Source organism: Mixophyes fleayi, chromosome 6, assembly GCF_038048845.1.
Source record: "Mixophyes fleayi isolate aMixFle1 chromosome 6, aMixFle1.hap1, whole genome shotgun sequence".
Taxonomy (NCBI): Eukaryota; Metazoa; Chordata; class Amphibia; order Anura; family Limnodynastidae; genus Mixophyes; species Mixophyes fleayi.
The window spans coordinates 196,258,853-196,272,474 of NC_134407.1; the positions used below are offsets into that span (position 1 = coordinate 196,258,853).

General features: G+C 42.1%; 1 protein-coding gene across 1 annotated transcript in view; it reads right to left on the reverse strand.

Moving 5' to 3' along the window:
- Nucleotides 1-3,393, reverse strand: part of LOC142095101 (proton channel OTOP2-like) — a 28,958-nt gene extending 25,565 nt beyond the window's left edge. Inside the window, exon 1 of the mRNA XM_075177883.1 lies at nucleotides 3,305-3,393. The gene's annotated coding sequence lies outside the window, so the exon portion shown is untranslated. The remainder of the gene's footprint in view (nucleotides 1-3,304) is intronic.
- Between the last annotated feature and the right edge of the window lie 10,229 nt (nucleotides 3,394-13,622).

The following is a 13,622-nucleotide window of genomic DNA, read 5'->3' on the forward strand; positions in this document are numbered from 1 at the left end:
AAAAACATGCAAGAAGTTAAAATAAAGAATAACAATTAATGTACATACTGATTAGGGAGATTAATTCTTACTAGAAGACGATATACACAACCAAGATAAGACATGCAAGAAATGTATGTACAAGCATGGCATCTACTCTCTGAATATATATTACCCACGAAGTTCCAAAACCAAGTAAAATAAAAAGCCAAATGATCGCTACTGCGTGGGGATAATGTTATAGACACAGACATAGGGGTATATTTACTAAGCTGCGGGTTTGAAAAAGTTGGGATGTTGCCTATAGCAACCAATCAGATTCAAGCTTTCATTTATTTAGTACCTTCTACAAAATGACAGCTAGAATCTGATTGGTTGCTATAGGCAACATCTCCACTTTTTCAAACCCGCAGCTTAGTAAATCTAGCCCATAGTCACCAAGGGCCTGATTCATTAAGGAACTTGGGCATTTGAGTAAGTTTTCTTACTTAAGTTTTCAGGACAAAACCATGGTACAATGCAAGGGGTGCAAATTAGTTTATTATTTTGCACATAAGGAAAATACTAGCTTTTTTTTTTTTCATGTAGCACGCAAATATCAACTTTAAATATCAGTGTACAAATAAACTATGAAGTATTTGCCTGCTACATGAAAAAACAGCCAGTATTTTCTTGATGTACAAAATTATTTGCACCCCTTGCATTGAAACATGGTTTTGCCTAGAAAACCTAAGTGAGAAAACTTACTCAAATTCTTGCCAAAGTTCCTTAATGAATCAGGTCCAAAATGTTTCCTCCTACAGACAATGACCCTCATTTAAAATTAGGAGCAACACAAGTAAAAGAGCACATTTGTACCTGGGGGTACAAATGCATTTTTTTCTGCTTGCAGGAAAACACTTTCTGCATTTGCATGTAGCTCACAAAAACTAAACAGCTTTATTTTATATTGCAATTTAGAATTAAGTTAAGACACGCCCCCAAATAAATCAGTGTAACATTTTTTTTGTCATGGAACAAATTTGGTCCTTTTTTGCTTCCTTGCTCCTAAGTGAATGAGGGCCACTTGTATGAGCACTAGAACATATTGTAATAAGGATGTTTATGCTGAGGCTAAGGTGGGGAAAGAAGGGGTCATTCCTAAATGTATTTTAGTCGATTTTAAGCATGGGGCTATAAATTATGGGAAAATCCGTTTATCCACGATGTCCTAATCTCAAGATTTCCTGAATTGTCTGAATACATTTATATATACACCAAAAGGTTCAATGATTAAGGCTACCGTGTCCCCGTATTCCATGAACAGTCCTGAAATCTGTAAATTGTGTCCTCATTTTCATAGAATTCTGAATGCTACTGTACCTGATTTATCAGGATGAGCGGAATAAGAACAATTTTTTATAGAATGAGCAAATTTCAGGTTGTGTGAACGTCCTTGTTTCTTGTTTCAGAATTATGGGGTCCCCCATTAATGATGAGCTATAGACAGCAAACTGGAAGACACATCTAACACAACAATATACTATTTAATGTGCAGATGTATATGAAGCCTATGGGAATTAGAGTGGAAAACAAGGTCAGGGCAGCATGGTGGCTCAGTGGTTAGCACTTCTGCCTCAAAGCACTGGGGCCATGAGTTCAGTTCCCGATCATGGCCTTATCTGTGTGAAATCTGTATGTTCTTCCCGTGTTTGCGTGGGTTTTATCATCATCATAATTTATTTATATAGCGCCACTGATTCCGCAGCGCTGTACAGAGAACTCATTTACATCAGTCCCTGCCCCATTGGAGCTTACAGTCTAAATTCCCTAACACACACACACACAGATACTAGGGTCAATTTTGATAATTAGCCAATTAACCTACTAGTATGTTTTCGGAGTGTGGGAGGAAACCGGCGCACCCAGAGGAAACCCACGCAAACACAGGGAGAACTCCACACAGATAAGGCCAAGGTCGGGAATCGAACTCATGACCCCAGTGCTGTGAGGCAGAAGTGCTAACCACTTAGTCACCATGCTGCTGTTTCCTCCATGTGCTCCAGTTTCCTCCTACACTCCAAAAACATACTGGTAGGTTAACTGGTTGCTATTAAATTGACCCTAGTCTCTTTCAGTCTGTGTGTGTATATTAGAGAATTTAGACTGTAAGCTCCAATGGGGCAGAGACTGATGTGAGTGAGTTCTCTGTACAGCACTGTTTCATGACATCAAATGTCATCCAACAGATACATACTGTACTAAATCAGGAACAAATGTTGGCTTCTGACATACATACAACCCCAGTGTGTGTTTGTGTACTAGGGAATTTAGATTGTAAGCTTCATTGGAGCAGGGACTGACATGAATGACTACACGTCTTCTGCATAATATATTGGTACTAGATCAATGCTAAATGTCATACTGGAGAGACCTAATTAAAATTTGAAGCAGAGTTGTTGCAGAATTTTGCATACAATCGAACAGGCTGTTTTATCAGTGACGCAATATTCAAATTCCACTTTGGCTTCACCAATGCACAGAATTGCCATGACGCACTGTATTAATCTATAAATAGAGCTGGGACCACTGTGTCAATCTGTTGCGCTCTGCGGTGTGCTTTGGTGGGGATTCCGCACCGAACATTTAAGGTCAAATTCCGCCAGAGAAACGTGCAAAATTCCACAACAAAATTAGACAAATATTCAGCAGAACAGTTTTCAAACTTTCAATTATCTGTAAATATAGGTACACTGTCAAATGCTGGCCTGCATCGGAAAGTAAGTTATCAATCAGCAAAATCACAATGTCACTACGATAAATATACACTAATGCGTTGGCACTAAACTAGAGAAACGGAACAATGCAGCTATAAGTCAAATGTCTCCGTAACGAGGAGAGATCAGTTCAAAGAAATACTAAACCTTGGTGAAAAAAATGTTGTAAAAAATAAATATTTTAAGTTGACTGAGAATGACAGGGACACTGCATTTATAAGAGATGTTTGTGAATTTGATTAAGAAAAGTGAACATGGAGATGTCCACAGGTTGGTGACAATTTCCTCAAAGACCCCAGACTTGGTCTACCACAAGTTATAGGTGTGAGGTTGTTCAGGAAACATACTGGATATCATCAGGAAAAAAAACAGAAAACAAAAAAAATCTCAAATAAAGTAAAGAAAACCCAAGACTGATATTGAAGCAAATGACACATTAGTAGATATACAGCTTAGGAATTGAGGAAAACAAGCCACCCAACTTAAACTAGTTTGAAAGGTGACTACTGAAAGCATGAGTTATATTGGTAGAGTCATGAATTGAACAGGCTAGGTGCTGAGGTCCTTACCTGCTGCAGGTCACGGATGAAGTGGATGTTATCACTGATGATCAGAGCAGACTTATGTGAAGTGCTGCCAGTTGTGTGCTGAAGGAAGTCAGCACAGTATGCTCCTAAAACTAACCTGTGCTAAGAGGAGTTGTGGACCAACAGGTTCTATATAAGTGACACTCCCTGGAGAATTGTGACAGGAGGTGCCGTGTGTGGTGATAACAACAGTGTACACAGCAAAAAGTGTGTCACTAGTGGAAGCAACACCTACAGGCTGCACGATTACAGTAATCTATAATACTTGCCTAGCAGGGGTTCTTTGCCAGGCAAACTCAGAGTACAAAAGAGGGGAGGGAGGGCGGGGGGCTTCCAGCAGACATGGGCTATATACTTCGCTGGAACTCACCTGGCGTTAAATTGGCTAACAAATCAATTTACATTATTTTATTTGCATTATTGTGTTCTATTTTATGGAACATTCATTTTGTTTTTTCAACTTTCTCTGAGCTAAAGGTATCATTGAATAATAAAAGGGCCTGATTCATTAAGGATCTTAACTAAGAAACTTCTTATTTCAGTCTCCTGGACAAAACCATGTTACAATGCAATGCAAATTAGTATTCTGTTTTGCCCATAAGTTAAATACTGACTGGTTTTTTTTATGTAGCACACAAATACTTGCTAGCTTATTTGTACACTGAAATTTAAAGTTGATATTTGTGTGCTACATGAAAAAACAGTCAGTATTTAACTAAGAAAAAGGTCAATGAAGACGCCTTAATCAGCCTAAACTCCTTCACATTATGAAAATGACTGAACTGTTTTTCTCATCTGTAGTAATTGGTACAAATTGTCTCCTGAAATAATAGGCACAGTGAGTAAGCCAGAGCTCCCATAACTGCATGCACTCACAGACAAAGCACCTCTGCTGCTTTTCATAACAATATACAAAAGAAAATGAATAAATAGGCACTGTTTTTGGCTAAGATAAAGTGAGTACCTGTCTGAGTAGGGAATTCCTGCAGCTGAAAGGACCATGGGAAAGCTTGGTTTGGCCAGAAGGCCGGTGGCTTAGAAAGCCTGAGATAGTGCCCCTGGAGTGGTGACCCAGGGGTGCCATAATTGACTTGGGGCGTGGGACCCTCACTTGATACATGGCACTATGCACAAACCTCACTTACAGTCACACACTCTTCCTTGCCCCGGCCTTTTGTCTAGGCAGGAATAATTTTTAACATCTCGACTGAAAAGCTGGGGCCGTTTTGCACGGCACAATTTATTTTTCTCACGGTTTGTCACTCCACTTTTTTCTTAGTTCTTTTTCATGGATTTTAGGGTGCGGATAGGTCCTTATGGGCTCTCCCCCCCCAAGATCTAGGGGGGGGGGGCTGTGTGGCCCTGAGGTTCCGGCCCCCCTGCAAACCATCGTGGGTCCTCCCTTCCAGGGGTGGACAAGTTGTCATCCCTGGGTGAAGCTTCGATGGATCCCAGGGGCTAAAGGAATCCCCCTAGCCTTGCGGTGAAGAGGGTCTGAAGACCCTTGCCCCCTAAGGGCCCTTCCTTTCTTGAAGCGGGCCAGTTCTGCATCCCTTGTGCACGTTTTTAAAGTTTTTGCACTTTTTTTTCGTTCACTTGGGCACGAGAGCACTGATTCACAGGCTTTCAATACAAAAAAAAAATAGGCACTGTTACTTATGTGTCACAGTTCAACTCTAATCACAAAAAAGGTCCGGTACGTATGTGGGTAGAATTATCCTTTGCCACTTGTTTGTTCATTCATTTTCTACATGAATATGTGAAAAGCAGCAAAGGAGAATATCATCATCATCACCATTTCATCATCACCATTTATATATATATATATATATATATATATATATATATATTAATATATATATCTATAATATAAATGTCTAGTGGCGTGTGTTAGTCTGTCTGTGTGTGTGTGTGTGTGTGTGTGTGTGTGTGTGTGTGTGTGTGTAAAAAATAAAACCAAGCTGTAGCGCCACCTGCTGGGCGGAGTTATACACTGACCTACTAAATTCTTAGTGTGTGTGGAAAAAAAAATTCAGAAAGGGCTGAAATTTGGTATACTAAGATGTTTTTAATTTGTTAATTTAATTTGTTAATTGTTAAAAGTGTTTATAAAGATTTAAAAAATATATATATATATTTCTTGAAGTAGAAGTGACAGTTGGGAGTGGTTGGTGGTTGCCGGGGGTGACCGTGGGGAGTGGTTGGTGGTTGCCGGGGGTGACAGTGGGGAGTGGTTGGTGGTTGCCGGGGGTGACAGTGGGGAGTGGTTGGTGGTTGAGGCCTGGGCTATGGCCCAAATGCATGACAAGAACCTTTTTAACACCTTAAGTAGCTTGATTTGACTAGAATGCATGAGTATCATGCACGGGTTAACTTGTGTATATATATATATATATATATATATATATATATATATATATACAATATATGAGGATTGGTGCAGACTTTTGACTTTCTGTCTTAAGAGACAGTACAGATGGATATCCAGTTGCCAATCAGCAATAGAACCCCAATTGTCAATGCACTTACTTTCCAATGTAAGAGGTTCAACTTTTATATAAAGTGCCAATTATGGTCATCTCAGATCACATTCATGACTGTTCGACCTCCAGATTCCCAAGGCTATGTAAATAGAAGGAGAGGGCAAAAATCTGGCATAATACATTCTTAAAAACTTTCAAATTGATAAAAAAATCCACCTTCAAACAAAAAGAAATAACAATCATGTGTCATCTATGGACAGCTAGTGGACAACATATACAACTCATGCTATTATTCCTACCAGAGGGCGGAATAATTACACATGAAGAAATTTTTCTTCACAGTTTAACCTCCTGCTGGTAGTTGATTGTCCTCCTGCGAAATTAATGCAACCAGCGCGTTTCAACGGGGGATTTTTTTATAGTGGGGTCGAGCCATCTCCGATTCCTTGTAACTACTTTCTGGTTAATACTAAAGTGTGGAGTTCTTGTGGGACTGTTTTTGATGAAACTGTCTTCTTGCTCCACAGGGTTAAGTTTGCATTTAATTGTGCTACAGTTGATCGACTGTTTTGTCTTGCACTTTGAATCAATGCATGAATATCATGATGCCGGAGAATGGGCTTCCGCCCATGTCGCCCTTTGCTGATTATGTTTTTTACCTCAGAGTTCCATGTTGATCTCACCTTAGACACCATTGCTCGTCAATCATTAGCAGGTTTTGGCTGTGTTGATCATTGAAGCTCCTTACAAATGCTTTCCAAAAATGACTCCTCCTCCTCCTCCTCCTCATCATCATCATCATCATCATCATCATCATCATCATCAGTTATTTATATAGCGCCACTGATTCCACAGCGCTGTACAGAGAACTCATTCACATCAGTCCCTGCCCCATTGGAGCTTACAGTCGAAATTCCCTAACATACACACACACACAGACAGAGAGAGAGACTAGGGTCAATTTTAATAGCAGCCAATTAACCTACCAGTATGTTTTTTGGAGTGTGGGAGGAAACCGGAGCACCCGGAGGAAACCCACGCAAACACGGAGAACATACAAACTCCACACAGATAAGGCCATGGTCAGGAATTGAACTCATGACCCCAGTGTTGTGAGGCAGAAAGTGCTAATCACTGAGTCACTGTGCTGCCCACACAAAGTCACTGAGGTCTCCTCTTGCAGTCATGCAAGCCATAATTATAGGCAACGAGGGCAGTCCAGCATAGTTCTACTTGGCCCTGACCATGATGACTTGCTATTTGCTTAAGTAATGTGTGAGCCATACCTGTCTGGAAGCCCTTGCTTTCAATATCCTTGGAGTCCATCATTTACCCTGGTGTTTCAATAAGTGAAAAAAGACATAAGGAAGCAGGGCCTTGCATGAGCACGGGGCAGTTACGTGGGATCTGTAGCAGCTGATACCCTAGTTACAACCCATGCCTATAAGGTTGCTACCCCTTAAGTTTAGAACTAGGCTGCACAATGTTGCTGTGGACTGCCTAGTTTTAAACACTGTCCAGATTTCAGTTTCTTTAATCCGGACAGAAAATTCACCTCCTGTTACAGCAGATTGCACCATGTTTTCTCCTTACAGTCAACTTTGTTTTGTAACATAATGATAGTGAGCAAAAGAACATGCTAAATCTAAGTGCTGACCAGGGGCAGGCTGGCAAATTTCAGCCCGGGGGGGCGCACAGGCGGCCGCATCACATGACACGCTATGCAGCGCCGCATCGCGTGTCATGTGATGTGGCCGCCTGTGCGCCGCTGGTAATAGTCAGGTAATATTGCATCCACGGGGGGGGGGGGCGACGGCCCAGCCCGCCCCTGGTGCTGACCTATCTAGCCACACTCCCAACCATGTTGGGTGTGTGGCAATATGGTGGCTAAGTGGTTAGCACTTCTGCCTCACAGCGCTGGGGTCATGAGTTCAATTCCCGACCATGGCCTTATCTGTGTGGAGTTTGTATGTTCTCCCCGTGTTTGTGTGGGTTTCCTCCGGGTGCTCCGGTTTCCTCCCACACTCCAAAAACATACTAGTAGGTTAATTGGCTGCTAACAAAATTGACCCTAGTCTCTCTGTCTGTGTGTGTGTGTATGTTAGGGAATTTAGACTGTAAGCCCCAATGGGACAGGGACTGATGTGAGTGAGTTCTCTGTACAGCGCTGCGGAATTAGTGGCGCTATATAAATAAATGGTGATGATGTTCGCCAAAGCTAGGGGTAGCTGCTGCAAGGGAGATTGTTGGAGCGTGTCGCACCTTTTCTACATGTGAGATTGCTAATCAGTAGTTGCACAAACAGTCCGAACTTGTTATTCTCAGATAATACCTATTCATTTAAGCACTGTGAGCACTTATATCAGAAAGGGCTTTTAATCTAGTATTCAGTCTTGGTGATTCTCACAGGATCCTCACACAACAATAATTATTGTCTTAATGTGATCCTTAATGTGATCTGCTAGTTTAAATCATTGATCATGTGACCAGAAGGCTTTTTATTAACAATTTTTGCTATTACTCTATTTAATATTTATTAAATGTTATGGTTTAATATAACTATATTTCCATTTATTTTCACTAAAGCGTTCGAGTGTTGGAGTGCTAAATAAGACAGTACTTTCTATTTGAGTTCGTTTTAGAATGCCTTTTAGGCATATTTCAACCAGCATAATAAAATTACAAAAGTGACACATGTAATAAATATAGTTTTGATGTCCTCCAATTATTAATTTGAAATATAAATGATGATAAGTGGAATAGAAATTAATGACCGCAATGGTCCTCAATTAGTTGTTGGTCAGACTTTGAAGTGAAGTTTTTCAGGTTTTAATTTTTTGAATTTGCAAACCCACAAGAGGGTGTAGAGAGCTCTTTTACAGGGCTTGTACAACAGCTGAAATGCGGATGTTCTGTACTCCTTGTTATGCACAAGACGGTCAGTTAGGAGCATTTGTGCAATATATTGCTCCCCCCCGAATATTCTGCATTTCGTAAACAATCTTTTGTGGCCAATAAACAGGCTCAACAAACTTAGAGTTTCTAATAAAACTTAAAGTTTCTTGCACAACAACAAGCTGTGTCTTCCGTCCACCATGGCTTATCTCTAACATTTCTCCTCTAACACTGTGCTACCTCACAACTTCCTCTTCTTAGGCTGGGTACACACTACAGAAAATTTCTCCTGATGCGATATCGTTAACGATTTTACCAATGACTGAAAGTCCCGATAAGCATGTTGATTCTTGTGAACACACTATACACGTTTTACACGATTTACCTTCAGACCTGTCCTCTTCATTTGTCATAACTATCATCAGAAAGGATCGTGACTCTGTAAACTCTATGGAGATCTATGGACACTTCCGGTCCTGAGTGCATACACAAGGCAGAATTGAAACAACATCATTCCATCGTTGACAAAGATTTTTAGTCCGTTTATAAAATCAACTGAAATGATATAATGTGGTTTGGAACGATAATCGCTCATCATTGGAGTGTACACACTAATGCAATATCGGGCCGAACGGTCGTTTATCGTGTGATTGGCCCGATAGTCTGGTGTAAAGCCTATTGAGTTCTACCTATTAAAAAGTCTAGAGGTACATTTACTAAACTGCGGGTTTGAAAAGGTGGAGATGTTGCCTATAGCAACCAATCAGATTCTAGCTATCATTTATTTAATACATTGTACAAAATGACAGATAGAATCTGATTGGTTGCTATAGGCAATATCTCCACTTGTTCAAACCCTAAGTTTAGTAAATATGCCCCCAGATGTGTATCAAGGTGTCATGACGTTCCATTACCATTTTGCCTGTGCCATGTGGGGGTCTGAAAGAGTTAATGCCACTCAGACATTTTATATGCCACTTCCCCCATGGCACAAAATTACTATATATACCCATTTGATCAATACACCACACTTCTAACTTGCTGCTATCACCACTTTCTGTATATGATATTATAACTAAGGAGGTGTAGATTACCACAGTCTGATAATTAATTACTTGTATAAATGACATGTTTAGTAAAATTAAATTAATAGGTCTCAGCAGCAGAATACTTAAGATAAATACTTGCGAGCAAGGCTAATTTGTTACCAGAGGTTCTAAATCAAAGATAGAATTGATAACATTTTATATTTAATTTGAGATAATATAGTCAGAGACATAGTGATTATATATAATATAATGAAATGGCATACAATAAATGTTGACATGACAGAAATCAAATAAAATGGAAATATAAATGGAAAAGGTAAATATCTCACTCGCCACTGCACAAGCTATCTGTAAAGGATCATTTGTGCTATCTTGTCTATTAGCTATATGGTATGGTTACCCTCTGTTTGTTTGTGTAAGAATGTTATTACTTTGTTTGCAGTGCGTGTGATTAGTGAGGTTAATTCATGAAAGTGGTCACATGGCTATTTGAACCTATTTAAACAGCAGTCTAAGGCTGTGTGAGGCTGTTAGCTAGTGAGGATTTTTACTAGTGTATTAACAAATTTAGTTAGTATAGTAAAGAGATATACAAGAGGAGAACAGGGGGTGAACATGAGGGGAACCTTCTACCTGCAAACACTGCTACATGAGAACAACATTCCACAATCAGCCGTGAGCTCTGATATTCTCCACCACCTGCATTGTCAACTGCCTGGACTCTCCCCGCTGATCTGTTTCTCACAATTATTTTTGGCTGGTGCTGTTTTAATAGGACTTGTTGATCCCACTTATGCTGCCTGTATTCCCACCCTTAAACCGCACTGTTGCTCCACTTAGCTTGAATTGTTAACTGGCTCCCTCTTGTCCTGTGGACTTAAATAACCAGCTCAGTGCACCTTGTATTATGCCTTATGTTATACTATTGTCTTCCAATCATGCCTAATGTCACTGTCTAATCTAATTGTTTTTCTAAACACACCCATCTGGTATCTCCACTGTCCTAACTGCTTCCTATTCCCTGGCTCATACTTTACATCCTTTCTTCCTCTTTTCTCTCCTTTTACCGCTGCACTCTCTGGCTTTACTCACCTTTCCTGTTCTCACCATTTCCTCACTTCACTTGTAAGCCCTTACCATCCTTGATTTCTGTATTACTTTCAACTGTCTATTCCACATCTTCTCTAGCTTTATCATGATTTGCTCCTCTCTCCTGTCCTCTCCCTCTACCCCCCTGCTTCCCTTGTCCAACCCTTCCATATTCTTCCTCCTCCTCACTCCCCCCTCTCCCTTCCCACCCGCCTCCCTATTTCACTCCTCTCTTCTCTTCTGTGCCTCTGTGCCCCTGATCTGACTCGCTGCCCTCTCCACCATCTTTCCCGCTCTCCTCCTTTTCCCCACTCACACCCTTACCCTCTTGTCCCCTTCGCTCTTCTCTCAGTGTCAGTCTGTTCCTACCTACTACCTCCCTCTCATTCCCCCCAGGAAATCTATTCCCTCACATCACTTCTTCGGCGCTGGAGAAAGTCAAGCACTCAGGCCGATTTCCTCCTTTTCAAGTTCATGCTTGCATCTTACAGATTGGCCCTATCGCTCTCTAAACAATTCTTCTTTAAGGCTTACATTTCTTTCCAATCCTCCAACCCCCGTCAGCTTTTTGCCACCTTCAATTCCCAGCTCTCCCCACCCCCTTTCCCCCACGCACTGTGCTGTCGACTTTGCTACCCACTTCACCTCCAAGATTGAGTCAATATGTCATGACATTTCCCAGCAGTCCCTTCTCACCCCACCCTCTCCCCCCTCCCGGCCCACTCTGTCCCCCTTCCCACCCCCTCTGCGGCTGCTATCTCCTCTCTCCCCTCCCCACTTGCTAGCTCACCCTCTTTCTCTTCCTTCACTCTGCAGATGAAGTCCATACCCTTCTCTCTTCCTCACCCCCCTCCACTTGCCCACAGGACCCAATCCCCTCCCACCTCCTCCTCTCCCTCTCTCTTAAGGCCTGCTCCCATCTTGCGCACCTCCTCAACCTATCCCTCTCCTCTGGAAACTTCCCCTTCTCTTTTAAACCTGCTCTTATCTCCCCCATACTCAAGAAACCATCCCTTGATCCAGCCTCTCTCTCTAATTACCGCCCTATTTTGCTTCTTCCTTTTGCCCCCAAACTCCTTGAACGGGTTGTCTACAACCGTCTCACCTCCTTTCTCTCGTCTCATTCACTCCTTGACCCGCTCCAATCCAGTTTTTGCCCCCTCCCCTCCACTGAAACTGCCCTCACTAAGGTCACTAATGACCTTCTCCTCGCTAAATCCAAAAGACATTGCTCCCTTCTTATCCTCCTTGACCTCTCTGCTGCCTTCGATACCGTTGACCACGCACTCCTTTTACAAACTCTCAAATCTATAGGCCTCTGTAACACAGTCCTCTCCTGGTTTTCCTCTTACCTCCCCAACCGCTCCTTCTCAGTCTCTACAAATGACTCTACATCCCCCCTCTTCCCTTACCTGCTGGCATTCCCCAAGTTTCTGTTCTTGACCCCCCGTTTTTTTCCCTCAATATCTCCTCCATTTTTGTGCTCATCCGCTTCTTTGGCCTCCAGTACCACCTCTATGCAGATGATACCCAAATTTATCTCTCATCCCCTGACCTCTCTCCTTCCCTTCTGTCTCGTGTCTCCTGCTGTCTCTCGGCCATCTCATCTTGGATGTCCCAACGCTTCCTTAAACTCAATATTTCCAAGTATGAACTTAACGTCTTCCCCCCTTTTAGGATTCTCCCACCTCCCCCCTCTCTATTTCTGTTAATAATACTACCCTTGTTTCTGTCCCTTAAGTCTGATGCCTTGGAGACATCCTTGATACCTCCCTCTCCTTCAAACCTCACATTCTGTCACTCTTAAAATCCTGCTACTTCCACCTTTGGAATATATCCAAGATATGTCCCTTTCTCACCACGGAAGCCACGAAAACCCTTGTTCACTCGCTTGTAATCTCTCGCCTTGACTACAGTAACCTCCTTCTCTTTGGCCTACCTGATTCTCATCTTGACCCTCTTAAGTCTATCCTCAATGCTGCTGCCCACCTAATTTTTCTCTCCCACCACTCTACCTCTGCTGTCTCCCTCCAACAGTCACTACATTGGCTTCCCATGGCCTACAGAAATAAATTTAAACTCCTCACCCTCACCTTTAAAGCTCTTAATCAATCCTCCCCTCCCTACATCTCCAATCTCATCTCTACCTAGACTCCTAGCCGCCCCCTCCGCTCTGCCTATGACCGCCGCCTCACTACTTCACTGATCACCTCTTCCTACTCCCGTCTCCAGGACTTTGCCCGGACTGCTCCCCAGCTGTGGAATGATCTCCCCCGTTCCATCAGGTTAGCATCTACTCTCAAAGGTTTCAAGCGCTCACTTAAGACTCATTTCTTTATTCAAGTATATCAGTCCTCCTCCTAACCCCCTTGTCCCAGCTCTCTTCCCCAGTTTGTACCACCCTAATTGTGTCTCCCCCCCACCTTTAGGATGTAAGCTCTCAGGAGCAGGGCCCTCTTTCCTTGTGTGCTCCTTCTACTATTCCATCACCCTCTGTACCTCTTGGCCTGCTTCCCTAGCCCTGTTTTCTTAAGCTTTGCCCTGCTTCTCGCTGATTTCTACCATCACTTTACCCCATTGTCTCAGAAATAATTTGATTTGCATTAACATGTTACCGGTGTGTGTGTGTGTGTGTGTGTGTGTGTGTGTGTGTGTGTGTGTGTGTATTTATATATTTTTGTTCTTCATATTTTGTTCTTTACGCATCATGTTGTATCATGGGTCACTGTTCTCTGTATATGTCATGTACGGCGCTGCGGACCCTTTGTGGCGCCTTATATATTA